The sequence below is a fragment of the Ceratotherium simum genome, chromosome 26 (genome assembly GCF_057802395.1).
Source record: "Ceratotherium simum simum isolate JZ-2026a chromosome 26, ASM5780239v1, whole genome shotgun sequence".
Lineage (NCBI taxonomy): Eukaryota > Metazoa > Chordata > Mammalia > Perissodactyla > Rhinocerotidae > Ceratotherium > Ceratotherium simum.
The window spans coordinates 4,902,420-4,915,949 of record NC_141925.1 but is presented as its reverse complement, the minus strand read 5'-3'; the positions used below and the strand labels follow the sequence as shown (position 1 = coordinate 4,915,949).

General features: G+C 47.7%; 1 long non-coding RNA gene across 1 annotated transcript in view; it reads right to left on the bottom strand.

Moving 5' to 3' along the window:
• Positions 1-9,829, bottom strand: part of LOC147913555 (uncharacterized) — a 384,803-nt gene extending 374,974 nt beyond the window's left edge. Inside the window, exon 1 of the long non-coding RNA XR_015556435.1 lies at positions 9,565-9,829. This is a non-coding gene — a long non-coding RNA (uncharacterized LOC147913555). The remainder of the gene's footprint in view (positions 1-9,564) is intronic.
• Positions 9,830-13,530: the final 3,701 nt, after the last annotated feature.

Here is a 13,530-nt window from a genome sequence, read left to right as displayed (position 1 = left end):
CCGTGGGCTACAGCCCACGGGCCAAATGCAGCCCACTGCCTGTTTCTGTACAGCCCACCAGCTACAAACGGCTCCCACACACTCAAATGGCCGCGTGTCAACGGCTGTGTGAGCACCTGCACAGCACCCTCGACTCTGCATGCTGGCCCACAAAGCCTCAGGTGTTTACTGTCTGGCCTTCTACAGAAAAAGCTTTCTGGCCTCTGGCATAGAACACCGTTTTTTGTAAGTTTCCCACTAAAAAGACGCCCCCACCCGCCTCTGTCCAAACTAAGTGAGGTGTTACTTCCTCTGAGGTGGATTCTGGAAAGAAGCCTGCAGCAGACCACTCGCTGCCACACAGGTGCGCCTTCCTCTCGCTGCTGTGACAAACCAACACAAACTTCGAGGCTTAAAACATGATGTATTATCTTACATTTCTAGGGCTCAGAAGTCTGCAGTGGTTCTCACGGGGCTAAAATCAGGGTGTTGGCAGGGCTGGTTCCTTTCTGGCGGCTCTAGGTGAGAACCCATTTTCTTAACCTTTTCCAGCTCTTGAAAGCCGCCTGCATTTTGGGCTTGTGGCCCCTTCCCCCGTCTTCAAAGCCAGCCATGGCTGGTAGAGCCCTTCACTCTGACTCTGATCCTCCTGCCACCCTCTTCCATATTCAAAGACCCTTATGATTACACTGGGCCCCTCAGATAATCCAGGATAATCTGCTTATCTTAAACTCAGGCAATTAGCAACCTTAATTGCTTCAGCAATCTCAGTGCCCCTTTGGCATGTAACATAGCATCTCCATGGGTTGCAGACAGTAGGATGTAGAGATCATCAGGGCCATTATTCTGTCTACCTCACCAGACATCTACTCCCCTACCCCTCTAAGAGAACTTCAGCCTCCCTTGCAGCTAGCTGTGGCCAAGATATTATGTATCAGACAATGAGATATAAACAAGTGTTTATGCAATTTGCAGAAAGTCTCCTTAAAAGGAGGGGGCACTCCCTTCATAGCACCTTCTCAAAATTCTACTGTCTAAAATCAGATGTGATGGCTGGAGCTGCAGCAGCCACACTGGGCCAGGACAAAAACACCTCATATGCATAACAGAATGGATAGATGAAGGAAGCCTGAGTCTATGATGACTTTATGGAGTCACCATACCAACCTAGAGGGCCTGCTTTGGACCTATTTATATGTGATAGAACGAAAGTTTGTGTGTTTAAATCTCTGTAGGGGGTGGGGATGGGCTCCGTTACTCACAGCAAAATGAATTTCTTCACAGGTTTTCAGGATGAAAGCATTAATTTATTCATTTATCCCTCAACACGCGTGTATGAAGAGCCTGCTGAGTGCAAGCAGAAACCCTCCACCGTCCTGGGGCCTCAAGAGTTTGGGGCCTCGTGGGGAGGCAGTTCAAGCATAAGTTGCAACACAAGGTGGTGCTTGCTTTCTAGGAGTCTGACAGGTGGGCTGGAGAGGATGTGGAGTCAGCAGCGGTGAGGGTGAGAGAGCCCTCCAGACAGCAGGACGTCATGGTCAAAGGCGAGAATTACACAAGGGTCCGGTGGGGGGAAACGATGAGACAGCCAGTGGGTCAACAGCCGAATGGGCAGAGTGGGGAGGGCAGGAGAGGTAACTTGGGGGGAGGGTAGAAAATGTCAGCTGTGTAAAACAGAAGAGTTTGGCTTACGTGTTGGGGGCGCTAGGAAAGGCCAGCTGGGTGGCTGAGCAGTGAGGGGGGCAGGTTAAGTGTCTGAGCCTATTTTCCCGTTCCGTTCCCTCGAGCCCTCGTGATGCAAATGCTCTCAGGACCCTTCCCCACCCCCGCCCCCCACCCCAGGTCCTTCAGGGAAGGAGGAAGATGCGCCCAGCCCCTCTCAGGCTTCCGGAACCTAACTCCCGTCTCTACACCTTCCACGTCACAGCCGCTCATATTAGTTCCTATTTAATTTTCTTCTTGTTCACTTTGACTTCTTAGTTGGTGATTATTAATAAACCTAGATAAAGTAAACAACGTTTTACTTCCTCCCCCCAGAAAAGTTGCAGACTTTCAAAGTTCAAAATGGAATCTATAAATTATTTCATCTTGGCAAACACAGTCCCTCCCGTAGGCAACGTGGACTGTTGGCAGAAGCTCAAAAGAGGCTTCACTTCCTCCCTTCTCTGCATCTGTGGTTTAGATGTGCAAAAATACGGTTCAGCATTTTTACTCTGACGCGGATCCATCCACACTCCTGCCCCGACTCGTCTCCCCCGCGGAGGACGAGGCCAATCAATCAGGCATCATATCAGCCGCTCACCATCTGCCAGTCTCCCAGTGGCCCTGATTGGCGGATTCACGGAAAACAGACCAGGTCGCTGTCGAGTGCGGGGTCAAGGGTGGCCCTAACAGACAGCTCATTAAATGGGACGGTGCTCACCGCTCTTCCCTGAGCAGAGGAGCCAAAACGCAGAGAGAAGCTGCAACTACACAGACAATGGGATGGAGTGGTGAAGACCCTTCCAGCAAATTCTGTCACGTCCATGTCACTTTAGCTTATAAAGGACACTGGCAGCCCATTAGGCAGCTGATCCAGGAAATTTAAGGGGAAACAAGCCGTGTGGCTCTTTGGGGGAATGTTCTCTGAATGACTCTTCCTCCGTGTCACTTTATCGATGAAAACCTTCTCATAACAATTGTCGTTGTTGTTGAAGCACTCTCTGCTCAGAGGCTGGTTTTCATATCCCATAAGATGCACTAGGGGGTGGGGTTGAGGGGGTTGATTCAATATGCTTGGGAAACACTGTATATTCACTCCACTTGGACATTGGAACCTTTCAGTGCACATGTAAATATAAAGGCTCTGAGAAGGCCTGCAGACCAGCAATCAGTGTAGCATCAGGAGTTACAGTTCAGTATCCAGAGTGAGGCATGCTTCGCTTTTAACTCTGCCCTTGCCAGTTTCTATGGTGTAGCCCTGCAGGGTAGTTGTGAGAATTAAATTAGAGGAAAAAAACATGTAAAGCAGAGTGCCTAGCACATGGTAAATCAGCACTTAACACACGTCTGCTATAATAATTATTATTAATGTAGAACCCGGCATTTATCAAAACACATTGACTGCTCTATCCTTCTTTCATGGAAACACCTGTATACCCTAGGAAACTGGTTTTCCTCAAATTTGGAAAGATTGCAGTAATGTGGGTTTGTTCTAACTTGACAAACAGTCCCAAGGGCCACGTTATGGGCCAGGCGCTGTTCTCAGAGCTTTACACGCGTTAATCCACTTCACCCTCAGAGCCGCCCCACGAGCCGGGGTAGGTGTGATGAGTGTACATCTACAGAGGACGAGATCAAGGCGCCCAGAGATTAAGTAGCTTGCCCAAGGTCACACAGCTGGTGAGCAGCTGGCCCCGCAGTCTCTAATCCACGCCTTTTATGTGGGGGCCCAAACCCCAATCCCTGGAAACCCCCTGAAGCTATTCCCTGTGACTCCTCTTCTCCCCAGTCTGTCATAAAACCTCATTTTCATCAGGTCCCTCTGCTGCTCAGAATGCCTCCTCATCACCTTTAGGTCACATTCAAATTCAGTCTGATTCTAGGCTCTCAGGCTGCCCTTCCTTGATGGTCCCTCTGCCTGACCTCCCCTTTCTCTTCCTGGTAAACTCATACTCATCCTTCAAAACCCAGCTTAAAAGTCACCATTTCTGGAAGCCCTCTCTGAATACCTCCTCCCAAGATGGAGCTACTGACTTTATACTCCCTTTCAGCTTTGGAAGAACCTCTGTTGGTTGGCATTTGCCAGATTTTATTGCCTGTTGTACCCATTGTAGTGAACAGAGACCCTTCCTTCTTCTGGCACAAGCCCTGACTGTCCTTCCCAACTCTTGTCCTTGTAGGGGGTGGACTGACTCCACCCTAACCCCTGGAATGAGCCTGTGACCCCTGTGTGGCCAGTCAGAGCAATACACCACCCCTGGCTACAGGGATTGCTTAGGGGTGAGCATATGACCCAATCAAAGCCAATGAGACTGAGTCCCAAGACCCCTGATGGATTGGCCTGGACACATGCACTCACTTTCTGTAGGACTGAGAGCGGAGACACTAAAAGCCTGACATTCCTAGACCACCCCAGCACAGAGGAGAGTGGAGAACAGGAAAAAAGAGAAAGAGAGAACAAACCTGAGTCCTAATGACATTGGTCAAGCCTCTGGATCAAGCCTTACCTGAAGCAGTCCTATTCTTAGACTTCTCAATTACATGAACCAACAAATTCCTTTTCAACTAAAGACAGTTAGAATTCTGTCACTCGTAACCCCAGAAGCCCTGACTAACACGATCTCTAGACCTTGATTGAGGTACTCCAAGACGAGCCATGTCTAACTCATCTTCCAAGGGCCTAACTCACAGTCTTAAATATCCTGCAAACATGTGTTGCAATGAAATTCAGTTTGGAAGTTCCAAAATGTTTTCTTGAGCTGATCCTGGGGACGTAGTATGCAGTTTTATACCCATTTCACAGATGGAGAAAGTGAGGCTCAGAAAGTTTAAGAAACTTGCTCCAAATAATCACAGTGCCCATCTGTTCTATGTCTTTGATATTCTCTTGATGTTTTTCACATTGTACACACAGTTGGTGCTTAATCGATACTTGCTGACCAGGCCTAACGGGCTGGAAGCTTCTGTACTGGCGTTCTGCTGCCCGAGGCTAGAGGAGACCCAGCCGAGGTCAGGCAAGAGAGGCAGCCTGGCCATCACCTTTCAGCCCGAGCACCTTTTCCTCCATCTCTCCCTCCTGGCAGACCCACATCCCCAGTGAATGAACACAGTTCACTTTTACCCCCAAGCCACCAACTTCCCACCTCCCCAAGCCACCTCCCAGCTTCTGGGCCCGCTTGAGAAAGATTCGCGTCCACACAGCCTGGCATCACTTATACGTTCGTGGATTGCAGATTCCGCCAGGCCCTCGAGGTTGGCTTGCAATCCTGCGCTTCCCTAAGAATGAATGAAGACTTGCTGGCCGTGTCTCCATGGCTTTGGAAACCCAGCTATTTCTCAGCAGTTGGAGTGTGAAATTAGGCAGATGGAACATCCAGATAACGGGCTGCGCTGCATCGGGAAACCGCGGCATCCAGCAGACAGAGGGGCTGGTTGCTCTACAGCGTGGGGGCAGAGAGGCATTAATTCCAGGCCATTCCTGAGCGCTAATGCAGCCCAGCAAGCAAGGACAGGGCGTGAACCCGGCGGTCTTGGGCCTCAAATCCCACCCCTACCTCTTACTCTCGGTGTGATTTTAAATAGAGACTTAAGATTTGGTTTTTCCAACCCATAAAATGGGCATAAAATACCTCCAAGAAATGTTTGGAGGATTCAGAGAAATAAACCACAGTGACACATCGTAAGCACTCAATAAATTATCTGATGTTTGCTCTTTAATTGCCTTAAACATAAAAAGACACCCAAAGCCTTGCCAACTGAATCGGAACACAGGTTTTACAAATAATTAATAAATCAGGTCAGCACAATTTCTGCTGTCAGAGCAGCTTCAGTGACAAATAAGGCGACTTTTTACAGGCGCATCTATGAGAACCCCAAATTAGTCAAACATAAGGAAGCACGCAAGAAAAAGACAGACCAGGAGGTGACTCCTGTTTGCAAATCAGAACGCTATAGAAATGGCCACAGATTGCAAATCATAAATTCCACTTTCCAGAAGCTCTGTTATATGTAGATACCAGAAGGCAAATAAAAGCATACTTAAAGATGGTGTTGGCAACGTCTCTTTTTTAAAAAAGACGAAAATGGAATGATTTCACAGCACCAAACTCAAACACGCAGTAATATATAATATCAGACCCAAAATTTTTCAAAGAGCTGAATAATGGTTGAATAACAGCTGAATTGGAACTATTCAAGCATTGAAAAAAAAAGACATGACTCCTTCAGTCACTGCATTAGAGACGATTCTCTCAAATACCGAATACCACTTGAGTTTCTGTTAACTCTTAAATGGCCTGAAAAACAATGTCGCATCTCCAAGACGCCTTGGAAGACAGCCGGAACCTTTGGAGGGACACAGTCCAGAGCAGGTCTTCTCAACAGGCATAATTTTGCCATCTCAGGGGCACTTGGCAATGTCTGGAGATATTTTTGGCTGTCCCAACTGGGGGAGACGGGCGTAGAGCCCAGGGATGTTGCTAAACCTCCTGGGGGCACAGGACAGCCCCCACCACAAAGAACCATCGGCCCCAATTGTCAGTGGTGCCAAGATGAGAACCCTGCTGTGGAGTTAGCCAGGCTGCTTTCTCGTTGCATGAGCCGGGGCGGGGGGGGGGGGAGGCATTTAACCTCTCCGAGGCCCAGTTCCCTCATTTGTCAAATTAGGGGACATCATTATTTGGTTGTTGAAGGTTTTGATGAGATATTAATGATGATAATCGCTACCCTTCAGCAAGCTCTCGCTATGCACCAGGCATTGTGCCGAGTGCCTGTATGTACATTATTTGATTCAATATTTATCACTGCACGAAGAAGTAACAGGGCTAAGATGTCGCTGCTGGGGGGGGAGTGGCTTCCTGCCCCAGCAGTCTACGTCTTGACCTCTTCACTCTCGCTGTTCACAGGGTGGTCCACGGACCGGCAGCATCAGCCTCACCTGCGAGCTTGCTAGAGATGCAGAACCTCGGGCCCCGCCCCAGGCCAGCGGAGTCCGCATCTGCGTTTTAGCCACATCCCCAGGTGATCCACGCGCACATCAGAGGCTGGGAAGCGACATGCGAAGGACGGTGCCTCGCCCCCACATAAACACTAAACAAATATTAACTGTCTGCCTCGGCATCGCTGTTTGTAGCCCACAGAGAGATTCACCAGAGGAAAATTGAGACTGACTCATAAAATGCACGGAAGTGGCAAAGTCTCACAGAGGAATCTTGTCAACACCAACACCCCCAAGGGGTTCGGGTCTGCCTCGACTTTCAGGAAGTCTCTCTCAACACGGACGAAGACCAGCTGTCGAAGGGGAAGAGCCACAACTCCAGTCCAGCTCTTCTTGTTGCTCAGCCACCACTCCCTTCAGCACCCTGCACCTCTCCATGGCTTACCTATTTCACACTACAGTGTGAATGACTGACTCTGGCCTGTGCCGCCTCTCCCAGAGAGCCTCTCCATGGCTTACCTATTTCACACTACGGTGTGAATGACTGACTCTGGCCTGTGCTGCCTCTCCCAGAGAGCCTCTCCATGGCTTACCTATTTCACACTACGGTGTGAATGACTGACTCTGGCCTGTGCTGCCTCTCCCAGGGATACTTTTGAAGCTCAAGCCATGCTTTCCCCTTTTGTTTGATAGAAGAACACAGACCTCAAGCACCAGGCAATGCCCTCCTCACGTTAGCCACTCCAAGGGCACAGCACAGTGACATCACAAAGCACACTCTGTCCCTCTAATTTTTCCTGCTTTTTAAATTATATAAATAATGCGTGTGTGCATCCTCAGCATAAACTATTCAAATTATACACAAGTGCCTATAGTCCAACGCAAACATCCTTTTCATCAGAGAAGCCATAAAGGGTTCAAAGCAGAGACTCTGGGCCCAGCCTGCCTGGGTTGGAATCCCAGCTACACTCCTTAGCAGCTGTGTGTCCCTGGACAACTTACTTAACCTCTCTGTGACTCAGTTTCCTCGTCTGCTTCTCAAAGATCTGTTCAAGGACTGAATGTGACAATGCATGAGAAGTACTTAGCTCAGAGCCCAGCACACACTGGGTATTAGCGATTCCTGTCGCTCCCACTTCCCTCCGCAGGGGTAAGCCCTATTAGCAGCTCGCTGTGAGGACTTCCAGACCCTCTGCTATGCGCTTTCCCGCAGAGGCAGCACGCAAACGCACTGTTACCGCGAAGATGATCTCACTGGGCCTGGGTTTTGCAACCTGCTTTACAGCTGAACCGAGCCATGGGGAAAGTTTAATACCTGTTTCACAGACGTATCCCTCATCCTTTTCAACAGCTCTGCGCATCCCTCCTTTGGACGGATGCCCCAGCGCGTGTGGAAGCACCCCCCCCCCGGCAGGCATTTAGGTTGTTCCCATCGTTTTCCCACTGGAAGGGAACTGGATGTGAGAGGCAGCCAAGCTCCCAGCACGTCCGACTTGGGAAGTGGCGCAGCCAAGAAGTGGAGCCAGGGCGGGGGACGGTCTCATCAGAGCCTCTGCCAAGGACGGGAAGGATGACGACAATCTGGGGCACGCTCAGAATAAATCATTGTCCCTAACCCTCTCAAAACTGGGAAGCGTGTGGCCAGTCACTGGCTTCCTGTCACAGCTGGTTGCCGTGCCCCCCCCACCCCACCCCGGTGCCCTCAACCGCCCACGGCGAGGCCACCCCCAGGCCCCCAGGTTCTCGGCAAACAAGCGCACCTGCCCCGTGGTGACTTCTCCCTCCTACAGCGATGCAAGTGCTCATTCTCGAGGGACACGGCAAAGAGAAAGGAGCGTCCTCTGGCCGGCAGGGACAGGAAAGATGACCCCGGACAGAGGTTTTATGACAGAAGCTCAGAAATCCTACTCAGAACCCTCAATTATAAAGCAGATAAGAAGGAGGGCCCTGGCTGAACAGAGCTGGGTGGTCAGAGGGGAAAACGTAGAGCCGGGTCTTCTCCCCTGAGACCCCCAAGGCCTCCAGAACACAGTTTATAAACCACTCATCTGGTCCAGCTTGTTCTTCAGATTTGGTGGCTAGAACTCACAAAGGGGAAGTTATTCACCGAAGGCCCCACAGAAAGCAAGCAGCAGAGTCCAGGCCGCGGCCTCCTGACTCCTGACTCCCAGCCCTCTGTGCTGTCTGCTAACTGCAGCTTCTCTAACGCCTGTGCTTGTTTAGACTAAGATGTGAATGACTGTCTTGCTCGGAGATGATTCTCTCCCCAGGGACAATGTCCACTAGAGCCAGACTTCTCAACCCCATAGCCCAAGTGTAACCACAGAATACACAAAGCAGATCTTTCTGGATCAGGAGTTTCACTGAGAGGTTTAGGTGTGGAAAAGCTAAATAACAACTAGGAAAAAATTTATAAACACTGCCTTTGTATTCAAAAAATTGATAGAGGTCAAGATGGCGGCGTAGGCAGACTCTGAACTCACCTCCTCCCGTGGACACAGCCAATTTACAACTACTCGTGGAAAAATTACCCCTGAGACAGAACTGAAAACTGGATAAGAGGAACTCCTGCAACAACGGACAATCCTAACTGGGGTAGAAGAGGCAGAGACTCCCTTCCGGAGAGGAAAAACGCCGCCTTCACAAGCCGCCAGCTTCACGGCCGCGGGGAGCAGCGCACAGGTACACAGCCTCCCTGGAGGCGCGGGGCCCTGAGCCGGGAGCGCCCCCGCTGTGGGCATTTTGTGGACCCAGCACAATCAACACCAGTGGCATAATATCTGACTTTGCTGCTACTAAAGCATTGAGTAGCACCCCCAGAAAACCCGGTTCACAAAGAAACTAAAACTGGCTCTTAAAGGGCCCGCGCACAAACTCACCCGTTCCAGAAAGCATCCTAAAATCACCAGAAAGAAAGGTGCACAGTGCTTCGGTGACAAGAGACTCACCTAATAGGCCCTGAGTGCATCTCGGTGAGGGGTGAGACCTCTCCAGGGACTGGGACATTGGCGGCGGCCATTGTTGTGGCCTGGTGTGAGCGTGCTGACACAGACGCCATTGGAGTTCTCCCTGAGACCTGCTAGCCCAGGGTCTGCTCCACCCGCTAGAGCACCGATTTAATCCAGCTCAGCCAGGGCAGGCAGCCCACCCTAGACACTGGCCCCACCCAACAACAAGCCCTCAGGCAACGTGTGGGCCTGCATAGATTGGTGACTGGATTCTCTGCAGCCTGGCAACTGAGCTGACTTGAGCGGGGCAGGGTGTGCACAAGGAGCGGGTGGAGAGTGTGGGGCGGTGGCGGAGTGTGTGGGGCTCCCGCCTTGGAGAGACTGGGACCGCTTGGGGAGGTCGGGGCGCTCACACGGGGCAGGACTGTGTTGACTGTGTGTGTGGACCTGTGGGAAACAGGGCTTGTCAGCTGCAGAAGACTTGTGTTTCTCAAAGACCCACATAGGAGGTTTGCCCCACCTCCCAAAGCCTGAAACAATTGGGTGCTCCTGTGCCTGAGGCCAGCCCCACCCAGCTGCAATCCTCAGAGAGCTGACAAGAGACCTATAGGCTAGAGGTTTACAGCAATTCTAAGGCCCTGAGCCTAACAACCTGCCACGCTGGGGGCCTACTCACTTAAAAGAAATACTGCAACACAAATGTGGTATTAGAACTTACAGCCAACGGTGCTGGGGCTCCCCACACCTGATAAAGAGACTGAAGGGCCCACAACAACTACAAGTAGCTGAGCATTACAACAGCTGGCCAGGAGCATAACTCAGCCTCCCTGGGCGCCTATAGGGAGAGCTAACAGGCCACAATAGAAGGACACACGTAGCCCACATAGGGGCCACCCCTGGAACATTGAGAACTGAGGGAAGCATACTGGAAGCCTCCTAAGGCATCACTTACATAAGGTCACCTATCCAAGAGCAGGAGACGTAGCTGACCTACCTAATACGTAGACACAAGCACAGGGAAAGAGGCAAAATGAGGAGGCAAAAGAATACATTCCAAGTAAGGGAACAGGACAAAACCCCAGAAAAGGAACTAAGTGAAACAGAAATGAGTAATCTACCCGACAGAGAGTTCAAACTAAGAGTGTTAAGGATGCTCACTGATCTGGGGAGAAGAATAGACGAACTCAGTGAGAATGTCAACAAAGAAATGGAAGATATAAAAAAGAACCAATCAGAAATGAAGAATACAATACTGGAAATGAAAAATTCATTAGAGGGACTCAAAAGCAGAGTAGAGGATACAGAAGAACGGATCTGTGAGCTGGAAGAAAGACTAGAAGAAATTACCCAAGGTGAACAGGTAAAAGAGAAAAGAATTCAAAAGAGTGAGGACAGTCTAAGGGACCTCTGGGACAACATCAAGTGCACTAACATCCGTGTTATAGGTGTCCCGGAAGGAGAAGAGCGAGACAAGGGGGCAGAGAATCTTTTTCAAGAAATAATAGATGAAAACTTCCCTAACCTAAGGAAGGAAACAGACATCCAGGTACAGGAGGCACAGAGAGCCCCAAACAAGATAAACCCAAAGAGGCCCACACCAAGACACATCATAATCAAAATGTCCAGAATTAAAGATAAAGAGAGAATCCTAAAAGCCGCAAGAGAATGTCAAGTTACATACAAAGGAAACCCCATAAGGCTATCAGCTGACTTCTCAGCAGAAACCTTACAGGCTAGAAGAGAATGGCACGATATATTTAAAGTGCTAAAAGGAAAAAACTTACAGCCAAGAATACTCTACCCAGCAAGGTTATCGTTCAAAATGGAAGGAGAGATCAAAATTTTCCCAGATAAGCAAAAATTAAAGGAGTTTGTCACCAAGAAACCAGTGTTACAAGAAATGTTAAAGGGACTGATTTAAGGGGAAAGAGAAGACCACAAATAGGAAAAATTATCTATTTCCACGATTAGAACGTAATGGACACAAATGCACAAAAAAGAGGTTAGATATGATATCAAAAACATAAAAGGAGGGAGGAGGGTAGTTAAAGAGTACAGGTTTCAGACAGAGGTCAAACTAAAGTGACCATCAATTCTGTATAGAAGAAGTAAGGAACAGAGAAGGACTACTAAAACACTGAGGGAAAAAAAAAAAAAAGTTAAAAAATGGCAGTAAGTACATACTTATCAATAGCTACTTTAAACGTCAATGGACTAAATGCTCCAATTAAAAGGCATAGGGTGGCTGACTGGATAAAAACAAGACCCATATATATGCTGCATACAAGAGACACACTTCAGACCTAAAGACACTCACAAACTGAAAGTGAAGGGATGGAAAAAGATACTCCACGCAAATGGCAATGAAAAGAAAGCTGGGGTAGCAGTACTCATATCAGACAAAATAGACTTTAAAACAAAAACTGTAAAAAGAGACAAAGAAGGGCATTACATAATGATCAAGGGAACAATCCAACAAGAGGATATAACACTTGTAAATATCTACGCACCCAATGTAGGTGCACCTAAATATATAAAGCAATTATTAACAGACATAAAAACAGAAATAGACAGTAACACAATAATAGTAGGGGACTTTAACACTCCACTTACACCAATGGATAGATCATCCAAACAGAAGATCAATAAGGAAACATTGGCCTTAAACGACACACTAGAACAGATGGACCTAGTAGATATATACAGAGCATTCCATCCAAAAACCGAAGAATACACGTTCGTTCTTTTCAAATGCACATGGAACATTCTCCAGGATTGATCACATATTAGGCCGCAAAACAAGTCTCCATAAATTTAAGAAGATTGAAATAATACCAAGCATCTTTTCTGACCACAACAGTATGAAACTAGAAATCAACTATAGGAAAAAAATCAGAAAAGCCACAAATACATGGAGATTAAACAAAATGCTACTGAAGAACGACTGGGTCAACGAAGAAATCAAAGAAGAAATCAAAAAATACCTGGAGACAAATGAAAATGAAAATACGTCATGCCAGAATTTATGAGATACAGCAAAAGCGGTTCTAAGAGGGAAGTTTATAGCAATACAGGCCTATCTCAACAAACAAGAAAAATCTCAAATAAACAATCTAACAATGCACCTAAAGGAACTGGAAAAAGAAGAACAAACAAAGCCCAAAATCAGTAGAAGAAGGGAAATAATAAAAATCAGAGCAGAAATAAATGAAATAGAGACCAAAAACAATAGAAAAAATTAATAAAACCAAGAGCTGGTTCTTTGAAAAGATCAACAAAATAGACAAACCTTTAGCTAGACTCACCAAGAAAAAAGAGAGAAGGCACAAATAAGTAAAATCAGAAATGAAAGAGGAGAGGTTACAACAGACACCTCAGAAATACAAAAGATTATAAGAGAATACTATGAAAAACTATATGCCAACCAATTCGACAATCTGGAAGAAATGGATAAATTCTTAGAATCATACAACCTTCCAAAACTGGATCAAGAAGAAGTAGAGAATTTGAATAGACCAATCACCAGTAAGGAGATCGAAACAGTAATCAAAAACCTCCCCAAAAATAAAAGTCCAGGACCAGACGGCTTCCCTGGTGAATTCTACCAAACATTCAAAGAAGACTTAATACCTATCCTTCTCAAACTCTTCCAAAAAATTGAGGAGGGGGGGAAGCTCCCTAACTCATTCTACGAAGCTGACATTACCCTGATACCAAAACCAGACAAGGACAACACAAAAAAAGAAAATTACGGGCCAATGTCACTGATGAACATCGATGCGAAAATCCTCAACAAAATACTAGCAAATCGCATACAACAATACGTTAAAAAGATTATACACCATGATCAAGTGGGATTTATTCCAGGTATGCAGGGATGGTTTAACATTCGCAAATCAATCAACGTAATACACCACATTAATAAAATGAAGAACAAAAATCACATGATCATCTCAATAGACGCAG